Here is a 24,787-nt window from a genome sequence, read left to right as displayed (position 1 = left end):
ATCCCACTTCCTAGAGAAAAGCTCAAACTTCTTATCATAGCATTCAAGGACATCCGTGATGGGACTCCAAATAGCATCTCCTCTATAAAGACCTTGTGTTCTCTTAGCCATGTCCTCTACATGTCCTGAATCTTTTTCTCTCCATAATTTCACTCACTTCTCCCTCTCTAACTGTGATACCTTCCATTTCTGCATATTAAAAACCCTATTTAGGCCTTAAATTCCACCATCAATGCCATGTCCTTCATGAACTGTTCCTTAATCCTTTAGACAGAAGTGATCTCTCTACTGAAACTGCTTAACAATTCCTTATAACATTAACAATAAATGCCTATGCACCTGTGTAATGCTAAACTCAGTGGATACTTACAATCTGGATATTATCTAACCTGTCTAGAGTAGTTGACAATACTAACGACTCTCCATCCATTGCCTTCCTTTGATGTCGAAAGGGTGAATTTCTTACTTCCTCTCTGACTTTGCCTTCTTAGTCTCCTTGGTAGATGTATTAGTTTCCTAGAGCTGCCTGGAAAATGTACCACAAACTGGATGGCTTAAAACAACTTAAATTTATTATTTCCCAGTTCTGGAAGCTAGAAGTCAAAATCAAGATGTTGGCAGGTCTGTGCTCCATCTGCAGCTTCTAGGGGAGGATCCTTTCCTGCTTCTTCCAGCTTCTGGTAGCCCCAGGCATTTCTTGGCCTGTGGCAACGTAACTCCAATGTTGGCCTCAGTCTTCACATGGCCATCTTCTCTGTCAGTGATGCTCTCTTCCTGGTGTCTCTGCTTTCTTTTCTTAAAAGGACCCCAATCATGTTGGATTAAGCCCCATCCTAATTGAGAATGACCACATATTTATTTGATTTTATCTGCAAAGACCCTATTTTCAAATAAGGTTACAGGTATCATGTTTTAGGAAATCGCTTTCTAGGGAAAACTATTTAACCCATAACACTGGACCTCCCACCTTTTGCCTCTTTTTTAAATATTAGGGTTCTTCAGAGTGATTTCCTAGGCTTTCTTCTCTCAGAAGTCACTTAAATAATATCCAAAATGAAAGAAGTTGGTAGTACCGAATATGGTGACTCACAAAACACAAGGATCCAAGCAGGATGCTCGAGCTATAGTCTTTGGACATATTTTCCTAGACTATAGCTACTTTCCCTTAGATTTTCCTTCTGAATCAGAGTTGAGATGTAGTCTTTAAAAAAATTCAATGGATGTTATTTTTTAAAAAGAAGAGATTTTAATAAACATTAAATAAACATTTAATTAAATAATTAAATAATTAAATAATTAAATAAACATTTAATAAACATTAAAAATGTGGAAGTTCTATGAGATAGATATGAGATATGAGATAGATAGTGTTCCTCATCTTTTTCTCCTTCATATATAAAACAAGAAATGATTGCCCACTGGAAGCATAATTGTTGTGGACTGGATTTTGTCCCCTCCAACATTGGTATGTTGAAGACCTAACTCCCTCGCAGAACGTGATTATGTTTGGATATTGCCTTCAAAGAGGTGATCAAGTTAAAATGAGACCATCCAGGTGGGCCCTAATCTAATCTAACTGGTGTCCTTATAAGAAGAAATCTGTACACATACAGAGGCACCACCCAGCATGAAGTTAATACAAAGAAGATTGGAGAGATGGAGATGGAGTTGGATAAAGAGGAGAGGGAGAGAGAGGAGAAGAAGAAGATTGGAGGAGCAGAGGGAGGAAAGACAATTTGCTGGTATCATTTGTGCCAGCTGAGACTCAACTACCCTTGCACACTTCAACTACATAAACCAGTAAATACCACCCTCCTTTCCTGCTCCCACCCTTTTTTTCCTTAAGCTGATTTGGAATTCTGTTAACTTGCAGCAAAGCATCTGACTAACCCATCCTTCTTACCCACTTTGGTTTTTTTTTGTTTTTATCTCCTATTTAGGTGCCATTTCAGAGAACATCTTTAACAATATGAACATGTATCTGACCTATCACAAAGGTAAGTAGGGGAAATAGTGAAGTTCCAAGATTTGTCACCAGATTTATCTATGATTTATTTATCCACAAAAATTCCCGACTGCTGTTTATATGATCAGTGTCTTGAGTTATGAGTAGTCTTTAGATGGAGAACACACTGAAGTCTCTTTTTGCCGCCCTCATGATAGACATTCATCTTATCCCTAACTGACTCTCCTCAAACCATTCAGAGTAGAGCATCAAGTCCCTAAACTTTATTGTATATTGGAATCATCTGGGAAGCTCTTAAAAAAAATCCCTAAGTCATACACCCACTTTGCAAGACAGTTTGGCAGTTTCTTATAAAGCTAAATATAATCTATTGTATGATCCAGAAATTCCTAGTTGATTTGAAAACTTATGTCCACCCAAAACCCTCCATGTGAAAATTTATAGCAGCTTTACTCATAATCAGCAAAATCTGGAAACAACCATATGGCCTCCAATAGGTGAATGGATAAACAAATCATGGTTACATACATAGAGTGAAATACTATTTAGCAGTAAAAAAGAATGAGGTATCAAGCAAGATACAGATGAATGATAATTGATATTTCTAGGTGGAAGTAGGCTATCTCCTATATGCCTTTATAGGACATTCTTGAAAGACAAAACTCTAAAGACAATAAATAAATTAGTCATTATTGAAGTTTGAGGGGCAGAAAGTTGAATAGATGAAGTATTCACGAGCATAATGGTGGTGAAAACTTTGGTATGATTCTGTAATGTTGTAACAATGCATTTGTCAAAGCCCATAGAACTCTACAACATGAAAAGTGGGCCATAATTTATGCAAATTAAAAGAAATCATTTAGGAGGTCAGAGGTTCCCAGGATGGAATACAGAATACAACAAAACAATCTAACTATGTTACAAATGTATGAAAAAACCTCACTGCCAGAACTAGGGGAAAAGTTGGCTGACCTAATGAGTGGTAACTAGAAGACCAAAGGAAAAAGGGATTGTACATAAGCACTCTATTCTATAAAGTTTCCTATGGGGGCATGGGTTAACTGTTCTGAAATAAGTATACATGTATACCAGAATTAAATAATTAAGTAAATGGCTATTAGGAGTCTACAGTAAGCAAGTGCAGAGGCAGGAATGATCCCTGTGGTGATGGATAAGAGAGATATTATTATGAACCCTATTATATAGATCTTTACCTGTAGAAATATTTATAGGTATGGGTATATTCAGGGATTAGCTATATGCACACATTTTTTTTTTTTTTTTGCTCTGGCAGCCCAAAGGGCCTAGAAAGAAGGATATACGCAAACACCCATTTATTTGTTTCTAATACTATTGTCCAATAAAAGGAATCAGGAATCCTTCAAGAAATAGCTGACTCTATAGGAAATATAAAAGATGAGCCTGGAGCATTTTATAGTGCCAAAGAGTATGGAAGTGCCAAAAACAACCAAGGAACACTTTGTAATGATGGAGCAATGTGAACAACAAAATGAAGTAGCATTGGATTATAGCCCAGAATGTAAATCTCTATGAATCCCCATTGATATAAATAAATGATTGAATTAATAAATAATTGTGGGAGAAACAGACAAATTTCCCATGCAGAACTCCAAATAACTTATGTAGATCCTTTGTCTTCAAGGAGGAGGAGCACACCTTCCTTAAGTGAGGCCTGCATATGTGACTTTCTCCCAGAGTACAGAGTGGAAAGGGGGAAAAAAAAAAAAAAAAAAGCAACTTTACAGTGAAGAAACCTGGTAAACACTGTGTCTTCCTGGTGATCAAGGTCAACATTAACAGTGATAAATCTATTGATAGTATATACTCTTGACATGGTGTGATGAGAGTAGCACTTTCCCTCTGTGGTCCTCCTCCCCACAGAATGTAGAACCAGAGTTTCATCATTAGAAAAATATTTGACAGATCTAAATTGAGAGATGCTGTATGAGATACCTGACCACTATTCCTCGTTACTACCAAGGCCATCCAAAACCAGAAGATTCTGAGAAATTATTGCAGCCAAGAGAAGCCATGCTGACTGAAATGTAATATGGTATTCTGGGTGGGATTCAGGAATAGAAAAGGGACAGAAGGTAAAGACTAATGAAATCTGAATAAAGCATAGACTTTAGTTTAAAATTATGTATCAGTATTCCAAGATTGGTTCATTGGTGGTGACCAATGCACCATACTAAAATAAGATGTTAATAATAGGGGAGATCCAGAAGATATATGGGAACTCTATTATCTTTATGGCTTTTCTTTAAATCTAAAACTCCTAAAATAAAACGTTATTAAAAAAATTCCTTTGCCAAGTTGCACCTCTACCAATGAAATCAGTATTTCTGGGGTATAAGCCAGGCACATCATGGTTTTTTTTCTAGAGATCCCAGATGATATCAATATACAGCAGAAGTCTGGGGACCTCTGGCGTTGGAGAAGTCTCTGAGGCTGGAGGCTGTTAAATTTTGGCATTAGTTCACTCAAAATGTTCTGAACTAAATAAAAATGTTGAGTGTTGCTTCCATTTTATACCTATGTGAAATTGAATTTTTAATAATGAGTGTGATAAAAATAAAGTACTGGAACGAGTTGCTCATGGGAACACCACTTGATGTTACACTATTAGATGCTGAGGCACTAAATGACCAATGTATCAAGCATATAATTACAAGCAATATCATATCTTAAAATAAAATTTCCCTTGTAATTTTCCCGCAATTGAAGTGAAAAATGACACTCACATGTACACCCTTTCCCCTCTCTCGTCCCTGGCCCCCTCACTATGACCCCCAGTCGCTATGCTCTACTGGACCCACAGCCCAATCCATCTTTTACCCTTTTTGACCTATTCTGTGCCCCGAAGGCTGTCTGTGGACTGCAACGCCCCGGACCTCTTGCCCTCTGCTTTCCCGTTGAGTTCAGGCAGAATGGAGGAGATAGATGTCCTTTTAGCTCCACTCTCTCCATTCCTCATTATGGTGGGCCGTGGCTGCCTTTGTCCCAGATCCAGCTCCTGTTGTCTCCTGTTCTCGCTTGGCTCTGGAAACTGTTCCCTTTCCTCAACCTTTCAGCCCCCAGATAAGTAATTGCTTCCTGCTCTGGCTATTTCTGGGTAACTCATATCCCCTGTTGGAGTTTAAAAAATTCTGCCCACACCTCTGTAAATAGTCACTTCACTGAAATACTTTTGATTTAACCCTTTTGAGGGTGCCATCTGCTTCTTGTCAGAGTTCTGACTGATAGAATCAGTGTATAGTGGCCTACCCTCTCTCTTCTTGAGAGCTACGACCTGCCACCACCCCTCCAATCACCTTTTTTTTTTAAACTTGACATAAGTATGGCTTACTTCCTTGGCCTTAAAAACCTCCTTTGTTTTGTAAAATGATGCTGATGGTGGAGAGCACTATTTTCCCCAAACCCTTTCTTGGCAAAAGTAAAAGTTGGCAGACCTGTGCTGGTTCACCACACATTTTTGAAATTTCATTTTTGAAATCCAGAGTCTGGGAACCATTGATCTCAATTAGTATTTGACTTTGAAACATTAAGGGAATTCAGCTGTAATTCTTCTTACCACAAGAATCTTACAAATCTGGGGAAAGCGGCCAACGTGGACGCTGTCACAGCAGGCACTCAACTTACTGGGCTTCGTTGTTTACATAACAGGGTCTCACTCCTGGTAAAGAGGGAAATAATATCAGGGGGAAATCGAAGGAACTATAAAAATGAAATGGTTATTTTCTGCATCGTTCACTATTGCATTTCCCTGCAGATCTGCTGAGGGAAGAAAGAGAGAGAGGAAGAGGTTAAGAATGCATCTGGAAGTTTAAGCGAAAAGTTTACAGGATTCCTCCATGAAGTTTGAGTGAGAGTGACTAAGAACTCTCATGTTCTCAGATCCAGGAACATTTGTATTTGCACTAATCCACATCCTTTTTGTTATAAATAATTGCAGAAGTTCATTTATAGATGAGCTCCATCACTAAGCAACATGCATTGGACATTTGTGTTTGTTGGTGTTTTAAATTCACCGTGTTTTATAATGTCAAGTACAGTCAATTTATAATTGAAACAAAATTTTTGAAGTACCCTGTGCTTGGGCAGGGTAGAAGAACACAGGGTACTATTTATCATAGTTTAGTCTCCTTGACTTTACAATTTTTCTTTGTTAGGAATGTAATATCCTCCTTTGTTGTATCATATCACATTTAATTTTGACTGCAAAGACACTAAGGCATGATTGTTTTTTTTTTTTTTATCTTTCATCTATTTAAAAATATATGCTTGTTAATGTTCTCATTATTTTCTTTTTCTGTGGTTAGCTTGAGAAAAGACACATAGCCATCTTTTAAAATTCATTCTTTCCTTTATACACTTTAAAAAAGGAATTTAGAAGGGTCAAATAGCTTAGTCATAGGGAGGAACATTTTTTTACACAGTTATAATCCAAACAAAAGCTATTGTCCTTACTGCATGGAAGAAGAACCTGTGAACTCAGTAATTTTCTTTCTCTTTACATTTCCACTACTGAAAGAAATTAATGGAAACGTTAAACCCTGACTTATGTTTTCCTTTATCTGATGGTGGAACCCCAGGATGAAAAACCTGGGAATGGTCAGTCGCCATGTCTCCTACCATGTGGAAAGGTGTAGTAAGAAGGAATGGGACCCACTCATACTGAGAATCAGAGATAAGAGATGGAGAAGGTTAATGGTGGTTTTAGGGTTCCTCAAGACCAGTTACATGTCTACTCCTTTTGTTATTTAGTTGCTCAAATCTTCCTGATTTCATGAAATAAAAATACCCATTTTTGGCTAAACTATTATATCAGCCATACGTAGCTTGAGTTAGCTTAAGTACAAGGAGGGAATTAAGGAAAGATCCTGAGGCAGCTGACAGTACAAAAGGGAGAGCTGATCAACTAAGTTTCATGAAGGTAGGAGCAGGCTCTCTAGGAGGGACTCGGAGTCGTGGGTCAGGAGGTGGGTACCACCAGGACTCAGTTTTCCCTCATGTGACCCCTGACCCTTCTCTGCCTGGGTATCATGCCCTCTGTGGAGGAATATTTTGATATATTACTTGCTGTGTTTCCCCCCAAGTACTTTTCATTTATTTATATTCTAACAACTCTTCCATTCGTGGGCATTTTTGTATCCCTTGTCACAGGAGATGTGATAACAGACTGTGTTCTGAGTCTCAGACACAGGCTCCATTCAGGCTCTGAAAACTAACAGAGGTGTCTTAAATTAGGGGAAAAGAAGAAAGCCCGGAGGGAAACAAAGAGAGCTAAGTTGAGGCACCAATGAGAAAGAGGGCCCATCCCCTGTAGATGATTCCATCACTAAGCAACACACTGTGGGTGTCGACGTTTACCAGTGTTTTAAACTGAATGTGTTTCATAATATCAGTTACCAACCTATAGATGAAAAATGTTTACAAGTGCCTTATGAAGTTTATATCTGAGGACTGAACCGGATAGGGGAACAGCAGCAGACACTCCCAATGAGTTTGGAGGAAATCTAAGAACGTAGAGGATCAGAGTAGAAAGAGCAGTTGCCCCTATCCTGGACAGAAGGTAGGGATGGAGAGAAGACCATCGGAGCTCCGCAACTTGGGGTAGCCTGAGGCAGCAGGTAGGAATGTCTGTGTGATGAAGGTAGTCACATCTGAAGTAGCTTTGAAGAGTTCCAACTTGACTCAGTGAGGGGTGGGTGCAGCAGCGTAATTCGCAAGGGTAAAATAGATGTGGTTTTGGCTTGGAAAGCCTCATCAACGTGGCCACAGCCCAGGGCAGTATTTGGAGAATACTCAGTTCACTTCGGAAAGGCACCAGGGGCAAGCCGGGAGAGTCATTGATCCGGAAGTGACCCCTGGCATGGATCCCTGTAGATCAACATCTGAAAAACAGACAGGATGAGGAGTCAGATGTGAAATTCAACAGATGACCAACGATCAGAACCAAGGATCAGCCTACCTTTCTCTCCCACTGTCTACTGCTTAGAAGTTAGAAGAAAAGTTAGGGAAAGGAAAGGGAAACCTGAATTCATTGACATTTAGTTTCTATCAGTTTGTATAACAGGATAGCACAGAAGAAATCAAGTAGAGTTGCATACAAGAAAAATGGCCACACTTTCTGAACACCTGCTTTCGTGGCCTGAAATTCAAATTCTGGCTTCTCCTACAGGCTGTGTTCTTCCCTGTGGCAGAGAACCTGGCTGCTAGTAGTTGCAGTTCACAATCACATGGATTCATCCTCGAGGGGAAAAGGCTCTTGGCCCCTTTGACGCCCACCCTTTGGTCCTCTCCTCCCAGCTTCCATTGGAAAAGTCTCAGAGATCCATCTTCACTCTCCTTCTCGTCATGCTCCTTCCCCACTGACCAATTACAGAGCCAGAACCGTGAGATGCTATGATCAATCTAGCTTGGCCACGTGCTAGGTGGCCCCTGGAGCCAAGATGTTGGAACACATCCATGAGCTTGGAGTCCGCGGAGCAGTAGTTCCTCCACCAGAGGAAATACTCCGACCAGAAGAAGAGGAAAGGGGGAGCTGGCTGGTAAAATAGTGAGTCTCCTCCACGGTCTGTCTGTCTCGGGTAGCTGTCTAGTGGGACCGCATTAATAAAGGTTTCCTAGTGCCACGTTGATATGATGAAGGCAAGGAAAATAATTAACAAGATACTGAATGTGTCTTTTATGACCCATCAGTTCAGAACTAGAAACTGGGCTCTGAAAACAAAACAAAACAAAACAAAACCCCAATGACAATAAAAACACAACCTTTTCATTGTATATGTGTAAATTCTATTGCAGCTCAGCTAGAAGATTTGGCTGATAGGTCATGAATAGGCCTGGTGCTTTTTCCTCTCAAATCTCATTATGTGCCAGCAAAGAAAAAAGTGCTCTGTGAAAATTAGTTTATAGTATGTGTGTACCAATCCTCAGGATTATTGGAAATACTGGCCACTCTCCTTCAAGGTTCATGGAGACTTAAATCTGAAATGCATTTCTATGAAAACTTCATTTGGTCACATAATTCTGAAATGATTCTAGCCCACTGTTTATTCTTAGCAGCCTTTTCAGGCCAGAGGCATGGAGTAATTGCTCTACATTTATTTTCTTAACTTTACTTCTTCTTATATTCTTTCAAATGTGAGGAAATAATAATTACTTTGGCTTAAGTAGAAAACCTGGAGAATTTTGTAATCTCTTTTATACTGCGGTACCCATTTCTGATAAAGAGGTAAATAGATAATAGATACAAGAATAGAACAAGAAGAACTGACAAAATGTAGAAAAGAAATCCCTTGAAGAAAATTTCTATTTTAGTCCACGGTCTGGTACTAATTTTAACCTTGGAGTTAAAGCATACTTATCCTTGGTCCTAAATTGTAAGCAAACAATCCAATTAACTTGCCTTTCAACTCTTAACAGTTTTTTCATCACAGCTGATTTAGCTACTGTGAATTTCATTGTGTTATGTAGCTTTTGAGGCAGGCAGAATAATACATTTCATCCACATGCACACCCGTAGCATCCTAAGGGCAGGGAAAAGTGTTCCGGCAGATTAGGGGCCTAAATGAGTTACAAATCAGGGCAGCTGGCCAGTGAGCAACAGCCAACAGTAACTGGGCTGCCCCAGGCCTTAAGGTGTATTTCAATGGGTCTAGCTCCCAGGAGTTATTTCCAAAGAACATGTGATCTTACACAGATATTTTCAAATAGCTTTATTACATATATAATTCCTATAAACAATTCTACAGAAATTTAGAATAAAAATCTCTTTCTTGTACACAAATTTCAAGCAGTACTGTAGGTAAATAATCATTGTGAAGTAATTACTCAAAATAAAAGTTTTCACTTTTGTTCTTTTTAATAATAAAGATGGAAAACTAGATGATTTGCTTTTTCTATTTTAGTCCAATGCATATTAATTGAGCAATCCAAGATATGGTGATATACTTTTAGGGACTAGAAAACCAAACATTAATAACCTAACATTTGCCCTCAGGGCATTTATGTAGATATAAGCACAACTAACTATGTCATGATAAAATGGACACAACATAAATTTCTAAATGATTGTAGTCCATAGATAGCATAGCTCCAACTGGGGAGCTTACAAAGAGGAGTCCATTTAGTTGGATCTTGTGATCTTGGCATTATTGGCTAAGATTGTGACCAGCAGATAGAGGATGGTGGTGGGTGATGGTGGAGGGAGAGGTGTTGTAGAAAGGAGGAAAAACACTCAGGATGGAACGGCATGCACAAAGGCAAGAAGTGGAAAAAAAAAAAAAAAGCAAAGATAAGTTTAGGTAGCTAGGAGTTGTCCTTCATGGTGGGAAGAAACATTGGTCAATTAAATCTCAGACAGTACACTGGGAATGAATTTGAATGCCAGAGTGAGTTTAAACTTTAATCCGTAGGCAGTGGAGAACCACAGATATTTCTGAGCAGCCCATAAAATGATGAAGTCTGTATCTTAAGAATATTATGTGAGACCTAAAACCCCAACAAGGAGTGATATATGGCCATTTGTGTGTGTGGGTAGGTGTTCATGTAATTGTTTTCGAAGCATCCTTTTAAAAAAAACGTAAATTGTAGCTAAGCTTTTGTTTTTCTCTCTGCATCCCAAGAATACATTTTTAGAACTTTTTAGAAGAGCATAAGGATTTCCTACAGTATTTTAATATCTAAACTTCCTTATTAGTAGTATTTTTTTTATCATTTGTAACTAGACAACATAATGTTCATTTGTTCCGTATATATTTGTTCCCTTTGTCTTTCATAAGATTGCTTTATTCACTCAAAAAGTATGTATGCAGCAACTTCACTGAGAATATTGTATAATGGGTATTACAGAAACTATGTCTTCTAGGGGCAGCTGGGTGGCTCAGTCAGTTAAGCGTCTGCCTTCAGTTCAGGTCATGATCCCAGGATCCTGGTATCGAGCCCCATATTGGGCTCTCTGCTCAGCAGGAAGCCTGCTTCTCCCTCTCCTACTCCCCCTGCTTATATTCTTCTCTCGCTGTCTCTCTCTCTCTGTGTGAAATAAATAAATAAAATCTTTTAAAAAAAGTGCTTTGTGTCTTCCAGGGGCCAGGAAACTATGGCACATGGATAAAATCTAGCCCTCCTTTGCTTATTTTTGTAAGTAAAGTTTTATTGGAACACACACAAAAAGAAAAAAGAAAGAAAAGAAAAAGAAACTATGTCTTCTGGAAATTTTGGATTAAACTCTGGGCCTGGACATGGCATTTGAATAAGAGGAATTTTGACTATCACACACTTAAGGATAAACTTGCTAGCATTTATGATGGCCAGACTTCATTAGTTGATACTAATTATCCTGTTTATTAAATATTTGGAAACTCAGGTTTTCTTTATTTGTTCTTCAGTTTCCTTCCTACATTTTTTTTTTTTTTTAATTTAAAGAGGGAGAGAGCGAGAGTGCATGAGTGATGGGGGGGAGGGGCAGAGGGAGAGGATCTCAAGCAGACTCCACTCCCAGTGTGGAGCCAACACAGGGCTCCATCTCGCTGCCCTGAGATCATGACCTGAGTCACACGTTTGACCAACTGAATCACCCAGGTGCCCCTCCTTTCTACATTTTTAAAGTGTTTTTTTTTTCCCATTGCTTTTTCCTATTTCATTTAACTTTGAATTGCTAGAACCTTTTGAAAATCATATTTTAAGGGTACCATTTGTATTTAATGTAGAAAATTCAATTTAGGCTTTCATTAAATCAGCTTTTACATTATCTGCTCTAAACTTTCCATTGTTTAATATATTTCTGGTGTAGGCAAAGGTACTGGCTACCATTTACCCAAATAAGTTGGCCTACTTATTATCTGTAAATGGCATGTCAAGTGACCCCCAACACTCTCATGTAAAAGGTCTTCTCTTCTAAAGTTTACTTCGGTCTCAGAAACCATTATTTAATTAAGCAGTTATATTGTTTATATGACTAATGCAATTTATTATAATCAAATATTGATGATCATATTGATGAATTATTTTTTCCTATAGCACCTTTTAGGTTTGCAAATACAGCTCTCTATTGTTAGATCCAAATGCCTCTGTACCCAATTCACAAAGCCTCATCACATATTCTGAGATTCCATTTTTGTGACTTCATTAGTTTGCCTTCTGAAGCCGTGAAAATCAGAGCAATTGTACCAACAGGGAAATCACAAAATAAAAAGCCAAGCAAAATGGTGCTTTTTAGGACTATGCTAACCAAATCATCTCAAATTACTCTCAGGAAATTTTACCATTTGAATAATCTCCCATAGTTCTTAGACGATCATAATAATGTCCTTTCACCTCTCAGCGTGTTCCCTACCTCTTTGGCATTACTAATGGGGTGTGGAATATAATGTCGGTCAACATCAAGCCAACTTTGCTAAATACCCCTATACCCAGAGGCACTAATGGCTCCTGAAGAGAACTGGGACCCTAGACTTAAAGGATTCGTATGCAATTAATCTGAAAGTCACAGCAGAGCCTATATGGTCCAAGCTATCAAATTACCTAGTAGTTCTTTGGCTGCTTAACTGAACTAATTAAAATCAAAGCTGCATATGTATGTTTATTTATTTTTATTTTTATTTATTTATTTTTAAAGATTTTATTCATTTATTTGACAGAGAGAGATCACTAGTAGGCAGAGAGGCAGGCAGAGAGAGAGGTAGGGGGTAGGGGGAGCAGGCTCCCTGCTGAGCAGAGAGCCCGATTCAGGGCTCAATCCCAGAACCCTGGGATCATGACCTGAGCCGAAGGCAGAGGCTTTAACTCACTGAGCCACCCAGGTGCCCCTGCATATGTATGTTTAAATAAAAATCCACATCAATTAATTTTCCTGTTTCAGATTTACTGTTTCATTCCAATTGTCTTGAAAATAAGACCCCCCCCCCCCCCCTCCACACGTTCTATGTACTTATTTATTTTTAAAGATTTTATTTATTTATTTGACAGAGAGATCACAAGTAGATGGAGAGGCAGACAGAGAGAGAGAGAGGGAAGCAGGCTCCCTGCTGAGCAGAGAGCCCGATGCGGGACTCGATCCCAGGACCCTGAGATCATGACCTGAGCCGAAGGCAGCGGCTTAACCCACTGAGCCACCCAGGCGCCCTGTACTTATTTATTTATTACAATAGAAAACAGATGCAGGCGAAGTAACTAAAGGCAATCCTCGCTTCTGGAGGGAAAAGATTGCTCATGCTCTGTGAATGGTCAGTCAGCTCTCTGTGGATAATAGGTGATGTTTTTATTACAGAACTTGTCATTTACAGCCCAAACCCTCTTCATGGAAATACTCTGAAGTTGCATCTCCAAACCATAGATGGTTTGATATGGTGCAGCCCTAATTACCATTGTTCTGATCTAATCTCTTTCCCACCCAGTGTCGTCCTGCAATATTCCTGTTGGCCAGTCCTTTAGTCTCAATTTAAAAAATATCACCTGATGAAGAGCTCGTTGTCTCACCTGGTAGCCCATTCCACTTCTAATGACTATGGCAGCTAGCAAGGGATTCCTTTGATTGGGCTTAAATCTGGCTGCCTGTGCTTCCCATTCACTGATGTTAGTTGGGTTTACAGGGGCTGTATAGAAAAATCTACCAGGGGTGCCTGGGTGGCTCAGTGGGTTGGGCCGCTGCCTTCGGCTCAGGTCGTGATCTCAGAGTCCTGGGATCGAGCCCCGCATCGGGCTCTCTGCTCAGCAGGGAGCCTGCTTCCTCCTCTCTCTCTGCCTGCCTCTCTGCCTGCTTGTGATCTCTGTCTGTCAAATAAATAAATAAAAATCTTTAAAAAAAAAACAAAAACACAGAGTTGTTTCCCCACCTCCAGAGGCTTTTATTCATTAGGTCTACGATGGGCCCCAAGACTTTGTCTGTTTTAGAGTACAAGCTGTTTGGTTTTATCAGCCTACTTTCTGTATGTAGAATTTGGGGGTCCAAAAGCTTTCTTTGTTCTGTACTCCATCCCTTTAAATCCCAAATGGCAGTATTTCTACCAGTATCGAGTTTTTGAGAACCCTATAGATGTCCTGTGTATGTGAAAAGGAATTCAGTCCAAAAGAAAAGGGGCTTATCCATTGATCCTCCCTAAATAATCCCATTTCTATTTGGGAGGTGTGAGGGAATTTATGAGTCAAATACTTAATTTCTTTGAAGAACCTTTGTGTGACTGAATACTCTGATTTTTAAAATCTTTCTTAAGTATTAGCAAAAGGTTGCCCAGCCATATTCTTGGCTTTTTCTCGACAGCATGCTTTCTTGGCAGTAAAGCCAAGTCCATGTTTGTACCCTTCAGAGACTGGATGAGCCAAGAATTTCCCAGTCATCAAGCCCTGGTTGCTTTTCGTTTGAGAATTTTTTCTTCAATTTATTTTTCTTCTTACATTTTACTGTCGGCGGCCGGAAGTAACCAGAATACCTCTTCAACACTTGGAAATCTCCTCAGGTATGTGTCCAGTTTACTTGTATACAGCTTATGCTTTCTACATGACTGCCCGGCACAATTCCGGTAAGCTTTCCTCCACTACGTAACAAGAATCTCCCTTCCTCGAATTCCCAAAAACGTGCTCCTCACTGCCTTCCGTGTCCTCGCTAGCAGAGTTGTTAACCACCATATTTCTGCTAATCGTCTATTTAAGACAGGATAGGTGTTTTCCATTGTGTTTCTCAAAATTCTTCCAGTTTCTGCCAGTTGCCCATGTCTAACACCATTACCATATTTTTGGGTCTTCGTTATAGTAGCACCCTGGCTTTTGTTGCCAAAATATTTTGGGGTCCAACTGGAGGAGGAGAACCAGTAGGAGATAAATAGTAAGATATTTATTGCAAGGCCTATGTAACTTAGGGACTGCCTAGGACTGCCTATGTAATTTTAGACATGCCTAGGCATGTCTAAAATCCATAAAGCAGGGGTCCCTGGGTGGCTCAGTTGATGGGGCGTCTGCCTTTGGCTCAGGCCATGGTCTCAGGGTCCTGGGATCGAGCCCCATGTGGGGGCTTGTCCCTCTTCCTCTCTGCCCCTCCTCTTTCTGCTTGTGCTTTCTCTCTCTCTCTCTCTCTCAAATGAATAAATAAAATCTTTTAAAAAAATGAGTATTAAAATACATAAAGCAAACTGTCAGGGGAAGCAGACTGGAGCACTTGGCCATGGGCTGAGGCTTCTGTTCACAGGTGGGGTTTCTCATTCTTCAGGGAAGACTCAGTTCTGCTTTTTTGGCTTTCAACAGACTGAACCAGGCCCTCCCTGACTATTTGGGATAATCTCTCTTACTCAAAGTCAATTGATTATGGATTTTAATCACATCTACAGAATATCTTCATAGCAATGCTTCGATTAGTGTTTGTTCGTGTAACTGGGGACCGATAGTTGAGTCAAGTTGACAACATCAGAAAGACCATCATGGTACCCTGTATTACACTTCCTCCACTCGCCACAACTTGTAACCGCCTTACAGATAACCTAATAATTTTCCTTTGGATGTTCACGCTTTAAAGGGACTTGTTCTCAGAGATACCTGAAGAATCAAGATAAAATATTTCTATCATACTGGCTTGTTATACACAAGAGTTCTTCAATTAGTCATAACAGCTGTATGAGCTGCAAATTATTTCTCCATGGGGATTCGAAAGTTGGATGTACACTAGAGTTAAATGTCTTTTTGTTGGGAGACAGCACTGATAGTAGTTAGGTAGTCTGTTGCCTTGCCGGGGACCAGCAACATTGCCATCACCTGGGAGCTTATTAGACATGCAGAGTCCAGGTCCCATCCCAGCATTCCGGAATCAGAATTGATGTTCTAAACAACCCGCATTCAATTTAGTTGCACATTATGGTTTGCCTACTTTCTTAACTGTTATCCCTGGCTCTACATTTATCTCTTCACACACCCAGGATGTGCTTTCCTTCCTATGAATTTGAAGACAATTCTTTTTTTTTTTTTTTGAAGATTTTATTTGTTTATTTGATAGAGAGAGAGAGCACAAGCATGGGGAGTGGCAGAGGGAGAAGCAGACTCCCCGCTGAGCAAGGAGCCTGATGTGGGGCGTAATCCTAGGACCCTGGGACCATGACCTGAGCCAAAGGCATACACTCAACCAACTGAGCCACCCAGGTGCCCTGAAGACAATTCTTGAGTCTAAAAGTGTTCAACGTTTCTTCATGCATAGAGGTGAAAGTCCAAATGGCCTTCAAAATCCACATGACCTTCAGAGTTCTTCTATTAGACTGCTGTGTACTTTTTCAGGTACTCTTATCTCAACATAACGCAGGGCTCTGATACTGGCAGGCCCCAAAGCTACTATGGCTTCTCTCCTCTGTGCTTTTCCTTCCATCCTTGGTTCCCCTGTATAGAGTGCCCTACACCAACCTGGTTGAACTATGGGAATCCTCACTTGACTCCTCCAGGGCATAAATGACCCATGCTGTTTATCTTGGTAGTTGTACCTGATACATAATAGATACTGACTATTTATTAAGAGAAGAATAAATGATCAGAGTATAACTCCCCAAAATAGTTTCTAGAGATGCTGTGAAAACTAACTGAGATGAATGATAAATAAATGTCATAGAGTTCTAGGGAACAAGTCCTATTAAGAAGGCATAGTTATTATCTCATTACATTGCATGCATTTCAGAGGGGTAATTAGTAAGGACTCCATTTTGCAGTAAAGGATGCTGAGACAGAGGGTAGAGAAACTGTTCTCATAATTAATGTGCTAAAAAGGAACAAGCAAACAAACAGACAACTAAGGCAGTCAGATTCCAGAATCCACATGCTTGCTATATAACTTTGGATGCATATAAAAACATTTTTCAGTCTTTTATAAAAGTAAATTCTAAAGATTTGTGTGGTAATTAGACATGTAATCAATAGTTATAATTATCAATTCATTTCTAAAAACTTTATGGAAAACACTTAGAACACCATAGAAAGGACGAAGTGATATTTTAATTAAAACTACATTCAGGGGGTGCCTGGGTGGCTTGGTGGGTTAAAGCATCTGCCTTCGGCTCAGGTCGTGATCCTGCAGTCGGTCTTGGGATTGAGCATCGGCTTTCTGCATCGGGCTTTCTGCTCAGTGGGGAGCCTGCTCCCCCCCCCCCCACTTGTGATCTCTATCTGTGAGATAAATAAATAAAATCTTAAAAAAAAAACCTACATTCAGTTAACAACAAACCTTTTTAAGTGTCTATTGCAGTGGATATCTATGCTTTTTTGCCCACTTTTTCTTAAGTAAGAGCACCCTAGTGCTCTTTTGGGATCCCACTTTCCCCACTCTAAGTTATTTGGTTAGGGTGAGATCAACTCTCCTCTCAATCATGTTTTCCAGGAGCACACCGGTGACTCATACCTGGACGGTCATCATATTCCAACTCACTGGACACCATGACTGGTTCAGGGATGGGCCTATGACTCAAGTAAGCCCAAGAATGAAAATCAGTTTGGTAATTTTTAATATATTGGTTGATTGTCTAAAATTGTAAGAGTGGAAAAGTAAGAAGGAACGTCAAAGAGGGAAGAAGTGAACCAGGAGAAAGTGGAGTCATTGAAATCATTGCAAGAGTTTCAAGAAATGACGCTTCAGTATTATGAAATTACCAATTGAATAATGTTTATGCTTTTGAATGTATCAACCAAATACTTAAAATATTTTATTCACTTCAAGTAACTATAATTTCAGTCATGATTGATTGTTCCCAGCGGGATCTGTATCTGTGTAAATAGGCAATTATTGATTCGGGAAAAAAAAAAAAAGGAGAAGAAGAAAAAGGTAGGTATCTCATTATTTTCTTTTTCAAATCAAAGTTTTCCTTTTGGAGACTTTTCCTTCACTCAAGAAAATACTGAATGAGTCAGCATGTTAATCTGTTTTGCTCTGGTAAATCCTATCTTCTTATTATAGAGATGTTTTTCAATGGGGTAATAATTGCCTAGCTGATTAGTGGTGATTTATTTATACCCATCTACTCATTTCACAGCTCTTTATCAGGCCTCAGATATGTAGCAGGCATTGTGCAGAGAGAGTGAGATTCAAAGTTGTTCCCTAACCTAGAATGAAAGCTCCCTAGGAGCCCCAGACTTAGAGCTTGGTGCCTAGCAGACATTCGGTGTTGGATCACATTATCAGAAACTCATACCTATGCATGTGGGGTATGTTTCTGTATTCGTTTAACCATGGTAGCTGCTGAAGATCCATGGTTGGCCTTCAAGTATCACCTGGGACTCAAACATGAACTTCCAGCTTGGGGCTCTGTACTTTTTTTCCTTATGGCAGTTATTCCTCATAATGCTCAGGTTTAATGATACCTGTTTTTAGTAGCCCACAATGAAATGATAACTTATACTTAGTGTCAATATAGTTTTGTATAACAATGCTGAAGCGGTACCCTGATACCCCAATAGACGATGATTTTGGTCCCTATTGGTGTACTAGCTTTAGTGGGTTGGATGGTGGCTTCCCAATAAAAATAGGTCCACACTAAATCCCAGAGCCTGTGAATGTGACCTTATTTGGAAAAAGGGTCTTTGCAGATGCAACTAAGTAAGGATCTTGGGCTGAGATCATGCTGGATTATTTGGGTGTGCCTAAATCTGATGACAAGTGTCCTTGTAGGAGACAGAAGAGAAGATGACACATGGAGGAGAAGGCCATAGGAAGACGCAGGCAGAGAGTAGAGCGATGTAGCCATAACCCAACAGATTCCTGGAGCCTCCAGAAGCTGCTCCAGGCAGGGGAGGGTTCCCTCATAGTCTTGAGGAAGGAGTGCGGGCCGATGACACTTAATTTAGACTTCTGGCCTTCAGAACAGGGACAGAAAAAAATTTCTTTTAAGCATTTGTTAAGGCAGCCGTAGGAAACCAATAAGCTATTCATACAGATTGCCTAATTAAGGATTCTGTTGTGCTGTTTTATAACAATTTTTGGAAAGTCCGTATCTCTACTCCAATTCTATCCAATGGAGACGTTTGTTTTCTGAGGTTTGATGAAACTCAAAGGTTAGTGCTTCTAGCCACAGATGCCCCAGAAAGTCCATTCAGGGCACAAATATGAAATTTCTGAATGAATTGGTCTCAACAAGTGGTCTGGAGATCTAAATGCTCTTTGTAAAAATACCATTGGTTCTGAGAGGAAATGCCTATGGGTGAAAAGTTCCATTTACAAAGTTCCACAAATTGACAAAGTGGCTGGGCCAGGGAGCCAAGACACATTGCTTCTGGTCCTATGCACATCTCTGGGCTACTTTCTCTCTTTGCCTCTTCCTATGATGCACCTTCCTATGAGGGCATTAGGCAAGTTCATTTCTAGAGACCTTTGAAAATTAACCATCACCCAATCTGGAGTATGTCCACTCCCCTTTATTTTTCTTTTCCCCTTTGGTTTCCTCCATGTCACCCATCATAATTGGAAATTTTATGAACACTGGCTTGTCTGTCCTTACTCCAAGTTCAAGGAACATAATTGTACCTTGCATATTGTCTGACACACAGTAGGTCCTCAATAAAAAGTATATTAATACACAGATTAGTGAGTGAACATTTTGGGTGTCTATCAGGGGTTGGAATCTGTTCAAGGACAGATTTTGTTTGCGTCGTTCTGAAATTCAGTGGTGTTAGGACTGAAAGAGAAGTAAATGGTCTTTTAGTCTAACCTCACACAGATATATGAGTGCATCTTCAGCCTTCCTGACAAACATGACCCATATGCTTGGCTGAAACATCCTTGGTGACTTGGTGACAGGAAGCTCACTACCTCACTACCTCTAGTCTTTGCCAATTTGCTTTCCTTTTCCACTCCTGTCAATTATTGCAATCTTTATAGTAGCATTTTGCGCCCGTGATGCAGCAGAGGCCTGGAAGTCTGGGAGTGGGAGGAACAGAGGGAACCCCAGTGCCTAGCCCAGGGTCTGAGAACCACCGGCGGCGAGGTGGGTGCGCTGTAGCTGACAGCTGCCTGAAGCAGCGGCGCCGCCTTCCTGCTGGGATCGCCTGGGCTCTCGGCTTCCCCGCAGGCAAGGGGTCCGTCCTCCTTCGCCAGCATTTCTCTTCTCCCGCCAGGTCCGCGGCCACGCGCAGCAGCGTTCCCTGCGGCCGCCCCGGTCACCTGCGCGGCCGCCCTGGGCGCTGGGGTCCTCTGCTGCGGCCGGGAGCGGTCGCCGAGGGCTGGGGGCGCGCGCGTGCGGCCACGGGCTCTTCCCTCCCTTCTTCCCACCCCACGCGCTCCCCCGGCCCCTCCTCCTCCTCACACTGCGCCGCACTCGGCTCTCCAGAGAGTTGCCAGCACCTCCCGCGAGGAGTTCGGAGCCGCCCCACAGCAGAGCCCACGGCCCGTAGAGCCCACGGCCCGCTGCGCGCGAGCGACGCAGGTGTCGGAGCCCCCGCGCCGCCGCCATCTCTGTCTTCCCTGTGGGTTGAACCCCGGCAACGAGGTGGGACCCGCTTCTCTCTCCTCCACCCCTTACTGCCCCCTTTCCCGCTCTCGGCAGCTGGAGGAGCGGGGCGCTGGGGCGCGCTCGGCGGGCGCGGAGCCCGCGGGCCACGGGGGGACGGGGAGTCCGGGGACGACCCTGCGGCTCCACCGGAGGGGTCAGCGCTCGGGGGTGGCGGGAGGGGCGGCGGGGCCTCTCGGTCCCCCGGCCCGGGGATCGGGAGGCTCCCGGGGCGAGGAGGATAGGGGCGCGCGTCTGACCGCAGCCGGCCGCACCCGGGCGCGCACCTGCCTGGTGCCCCCGAAGCGACGCGCGCCCCAGCCAACTTCTTTTTCAGGTCTCAAAGACTTTCCTACTTTGGAAACTGAAGGGCCTGCGACGTAAACCAGTAAGCCCTGGGGCTCGGGGAAACACTTGTTGGTTTGGCTGAGGAGAGAACAAACTCGCGCTGCAGGGGTGGTTAAAATCTCAGCTTCTCTTTTTCACCCTCTCCCGTTCTCCCCAAAGAAATGTGAAAACAAAAGAACGAACCCAATCCCAACCAAAGCACTTGTTTAAAGGGATTCGTAGAGGTGAGAAAACTAGACCTAACCGAGGAGTCAGTGGAAACCCCAGGTATGGTGAAGCCGCCTAAGAAACTAGTTGTTGCCAGTGCTATTTCTAGGACTTGTGTTTGCAAACAGATGAGCTGTTTTTAAGAGTTCCTTCTATTGAGGGCCTGCCCGGAGTGCCTTCTGTTAACATGTATTTCCATAAATATTAAAGTGTATTGAAAGAAATGCTCTTTCAGAGCTCTGGATTTGCAGTCAGAATATCTGGATTTTGGCATGATGGGCCATTTATTATCCGTGACAGCTGGGGTTAGCTTAACCTCTCTGGGCCTCATTTTCCTCATTTGTCCGATTAGAGGGTTGGATCCTGGGGGCCTCTTAATAATATTTAAGATGCTTCCCAACTTAAAAATGTATAATTCTGTAATTCTTTAACATGTTGCAAACATTGCTAGGTTCATGATTTCATGACACTTTAAAAATCTATTTTGATCTCAGCATTTTGTTTTGTATGCCTTTATGACTTGTGTCTTTAGGGTTTTCCAACCAGAAATTAAAGAGAAAAATGCTTATAAAAGAGTTCAGAAATGTATAGTTTATATGTGAATATTTAGATCATCTCTTACTTTGCCTTAAGGAATTATGTTCAACTTTCAGCCAATATTTGCAACACTACAACAAAAACACATGGCTTTAGCACAGCACTTAATTCTCTCTCAGTACTGTGTATTTGGAGGAAATAAAAATTGCTTTGGAGGAAAACAGAAATTGTACCTTTCCTATCAATTACTGATGTTGACCAACCTGTGTTACTTTTTAGCATAGTTGTGCGCAAAATATTTTAAAAAATGGTTTCAGACCATTTCAAAGCCTCTGAAATTAAGCTCAAAACCAGAGATGCCCATTTTAGTAATGCATTTTAGTTGTCTTGGAATGAAGCCCAGAAAATAGCATAGGTGAAGCAGATAAACCAGAATAAGGAATTGACCCCCACAAAAATTTGTACAAGAAGTGTGTGCCCAAAAGGGTCAGTGAACCTTTTGTTTATTTTTTTACCTTTTGTTTATTTTTTATAAAAAACAAACAACTGTTGGTTTGTTGGCAGACAGAGTATGTTAGAATGGCTTTTGTTGTTACTTACAGCTTAAAATTATTTGAGACATAGTCATCAGTAGTTAGGATAGGTTTTAGAAGTATTTCTGGCTCTTCTTGGTGGCTTTGATATAAAATAAAATAATGCGTTCCCACCTAGCCTGTGCTGTGTGTGTAGTTTGGGAGAGTGGAGTGGATTTCAAGTACAGTACTCTTTTGTGAACACATTCCCTCATTTCCATGGCCTTTCCTGCTTTGGGCTGCAAGTGTCCTTACTCACTGAGGCATTATCTTGCCTCATATTCTCTGGTGAAGCAGGTGATCAGCTCCTTTGAAACTGATGCTCAAGGAGTTAAGTAAATTAGTTGGTGAATCACAGAGAGTAGAAAAACTCAAATACCCTGCCTTCTAGGGGTTTTTGGAAAACAGTAGATGAATCTGACTGCTCAGGGTCTACCCCTGATTCATTCATGGCTTGGGAGCATCACCATGGCTGGCCAAATTCTGCTTCTCTTTTGTAATGAATTTACCAAAAGAAAAAAAAAAACCCAAACCAAAAAACAGTCATGTCTTCATATTTAGATCACTATTATATAATCAAATGGTTTTTATTTGTGAAGTGCAATATCTGTGTGGACCTGGGAAATAAAACTTAAAATATCCAGAAAAAAAATTGTCTTGGCAGATACTATACTGTGTTTTTCATACTGAGAACCAAGCACACATACTAAAAAAACATATCCTGTGGAGTTAAAAATGAAGAAAAGGGCTTACGGTCTCCTCTCATTCTTGAGATTTTATGTGATTTACAAATTCCGCTTTTAATTAAAACAGAAAGGCGCAAATGTTCACCTACTGGCCAGACCTAGCACATGTAACCTTTTGGAATTTCAATTCAAATTTGGTCTGTTTATAATCTGGAATATTCCTTATCACATACTTTTTATTAAAACTTTGTGATGCAATAGTGATATTATCTGCTGTCTTTTCATGAACATGATCTTATTAATCTTTAATTTTTGTAACCCTTTGAGCATATATATGTATATATATGACATATAGAGAGAGGAGAGGTACATAAAATAAATATACTGGTTGACAAATAATAATAGAAATTGATTATAACAGACAAATATAAGGTAAATACCCTATTATTCACTACACCACTAAGAGAACATGCCAGTAACTAGAGAATGCTTGCTTATTCCTTCTTGATCACAAGTTTGGTTTTACCTTAAAAAAATGTTATTTGAACTTAAGAGGCATTCTTTCAGAGTCTCTTGGATTACATGTTTGTGAGCTGAAGCCATTTCTTTGCTCTGCTTTAAAGCAAAATCTTTTGAAGAGTTGTCTGTGTTTGCTTCTACAGTGTACCTCTTCACATTATTTTCTTGTTTGTTTTTAAGATTTTATTTATTTGAGAGAAAGCGAGAGCATGAATGAGGTGAGGGAGAGGCAGATGGAGAAACAGGCTCCACGCCGAGCAGTGAGCCCGACGTGGGGCTTGATCCAGGAACCCGGGATCAGGACCTGAGCCAAAGGCAGGCTCTTAAACAACTGAGCCACCCAGGCACCCCTACATTATCTCTTAAGCCGATTTCAGTACTCTGCCAAAACTACCCCTGTCCTGGTCACCAGTGACAACACCTTTCCAATTCCAATAGTTAGTCGTCAGTGTTGCTCTTACTTCACCTGTTGGTAGCATTGTTGCCGTTATCACTGTCTGCTCAGGGTACTCCTTCCTTACTGACCTCCAGGACACCAAGGATGCTTGGTTTCCCTCCTTCTTCGCTGGCCGCTCCTGTCTCGTTTGCCAATCAGGAGCTTCTCTGAGAGGTTTTACTCTTCTAGTGCCTTAAGATGTAGTCCTCGGGAGCTCTTTTCTCTGTATACTCTGATGATTTCATACAGTCTCTTTATTTTTTCTCTTTGATCTTTACCATTGTATACTGATGACTCAGAAATGATGGAGCTCATGCCTGAACTTCTCTCCCTGACCTCAGACCTCTGTATCAGCTGCCTACTCACCATTTCCATTTGGATGTCCAGTAGACATCTCCATTTCTACATACCCCAACAGAATCTTCATCTTGCCCAAGTCTACTCTATCTGCTATCTTCTTCACTTCCAGCCACCTTTCAGTTGCTCTGGCCCCAAACCTTGGCGTCATCTTAGTTTCTCCCATTCCCTCATACCTGAGGTGTAACATGTCAGGAAATCCTCTTTGTTTTCTCTTATCGACCCAGAATATAATTACTTCTCATCACTTCCATGGCTGCCACCCTGGTCTGAGTTGCCATTATATCCCACATGAATTATTGCAAGGACCCTGTAACTGGTCTCCCTACCTTTATCCTTTGTCTTCTATATTCTCACAACTGCAATCCGAGTTCTCCTTTTACTGCATATGTCAAATCATGTCACCTTTCTGCTTCAAAAGCTCCAAAGGCTTTCTAGTTCATATGGACTAAAAACCAAAGTTCTTAGGATCACCTACAAGACCCTACCTGATCTTTTCTCCTATCCACTTTACCTATCTGATCTCATTGCCTACTGCTCTTCTCACTGGTCTTGCTATTCCTTGACTATATCAAGACTACCTTTGTGTTTCAGTGTCCTCTGCCTGGAATACACTTGAAATGTTCAAATACTTCTTTTTCAATGAAGCCTACTCTGATTATCACATTTAAAATTACACATCCTCTAACCTTGCA

At 40.9% G+C, this 24,787-nt stretch overlaps 1 protein-coding gene across 15 annotated transcripts in view; it reads left to right on the top strand.

Moving 5' to 3' along the window:
• Positions 1-24,787, top strand: part of LEPR (leptin receptor) — a 121,642-nt gene that overhangs the window by 12,224 nt on the left and 84,631 nt on the right. For 4 of the 15 annotated variants that reach the window (XM_047724809.1, XM_047724811.1, XM_047724810.1 and 1 more), the window contains 3 exons: positions 1,941-1,997; positions 14,299-14,448; positions 17,334-17,421. The gene's annotated coding sequence lies outside the window, so the exon portion shown is untranslated. Of the gene's footprint in view, positions 1-1,940; positions 1,998-14,298; positions 14,449-17,333; positions 17,422-20,242; positions 20,431-20,767; positions 20,819-21,022; positions 21,046-21,161; positions 21,183-24,787 lie in introns of those variants that run through there. The other 11 variants (XM_047724813.1, XM_047724814.1, XM_047724812.1 and 8 more) reach the window with 7 other exon arrangements.

The sequence above is a fragment of the Lutra lutra genome, chromosome 4 (genome assembly GCF_902655055.1).
Source record: "Lutra lutra chromosome 4, mLutLut1.2, whole genome shotgun sequence".
Lineage (NCBI taxonomy): Eukaryota > Metazoa > Chordata > Mammalia > Carnivora > Mustelidae > Lutra > Lutra lutra.
This window is presented reverse-complemented; position numbering and strand designations above follow the sequence as displayed.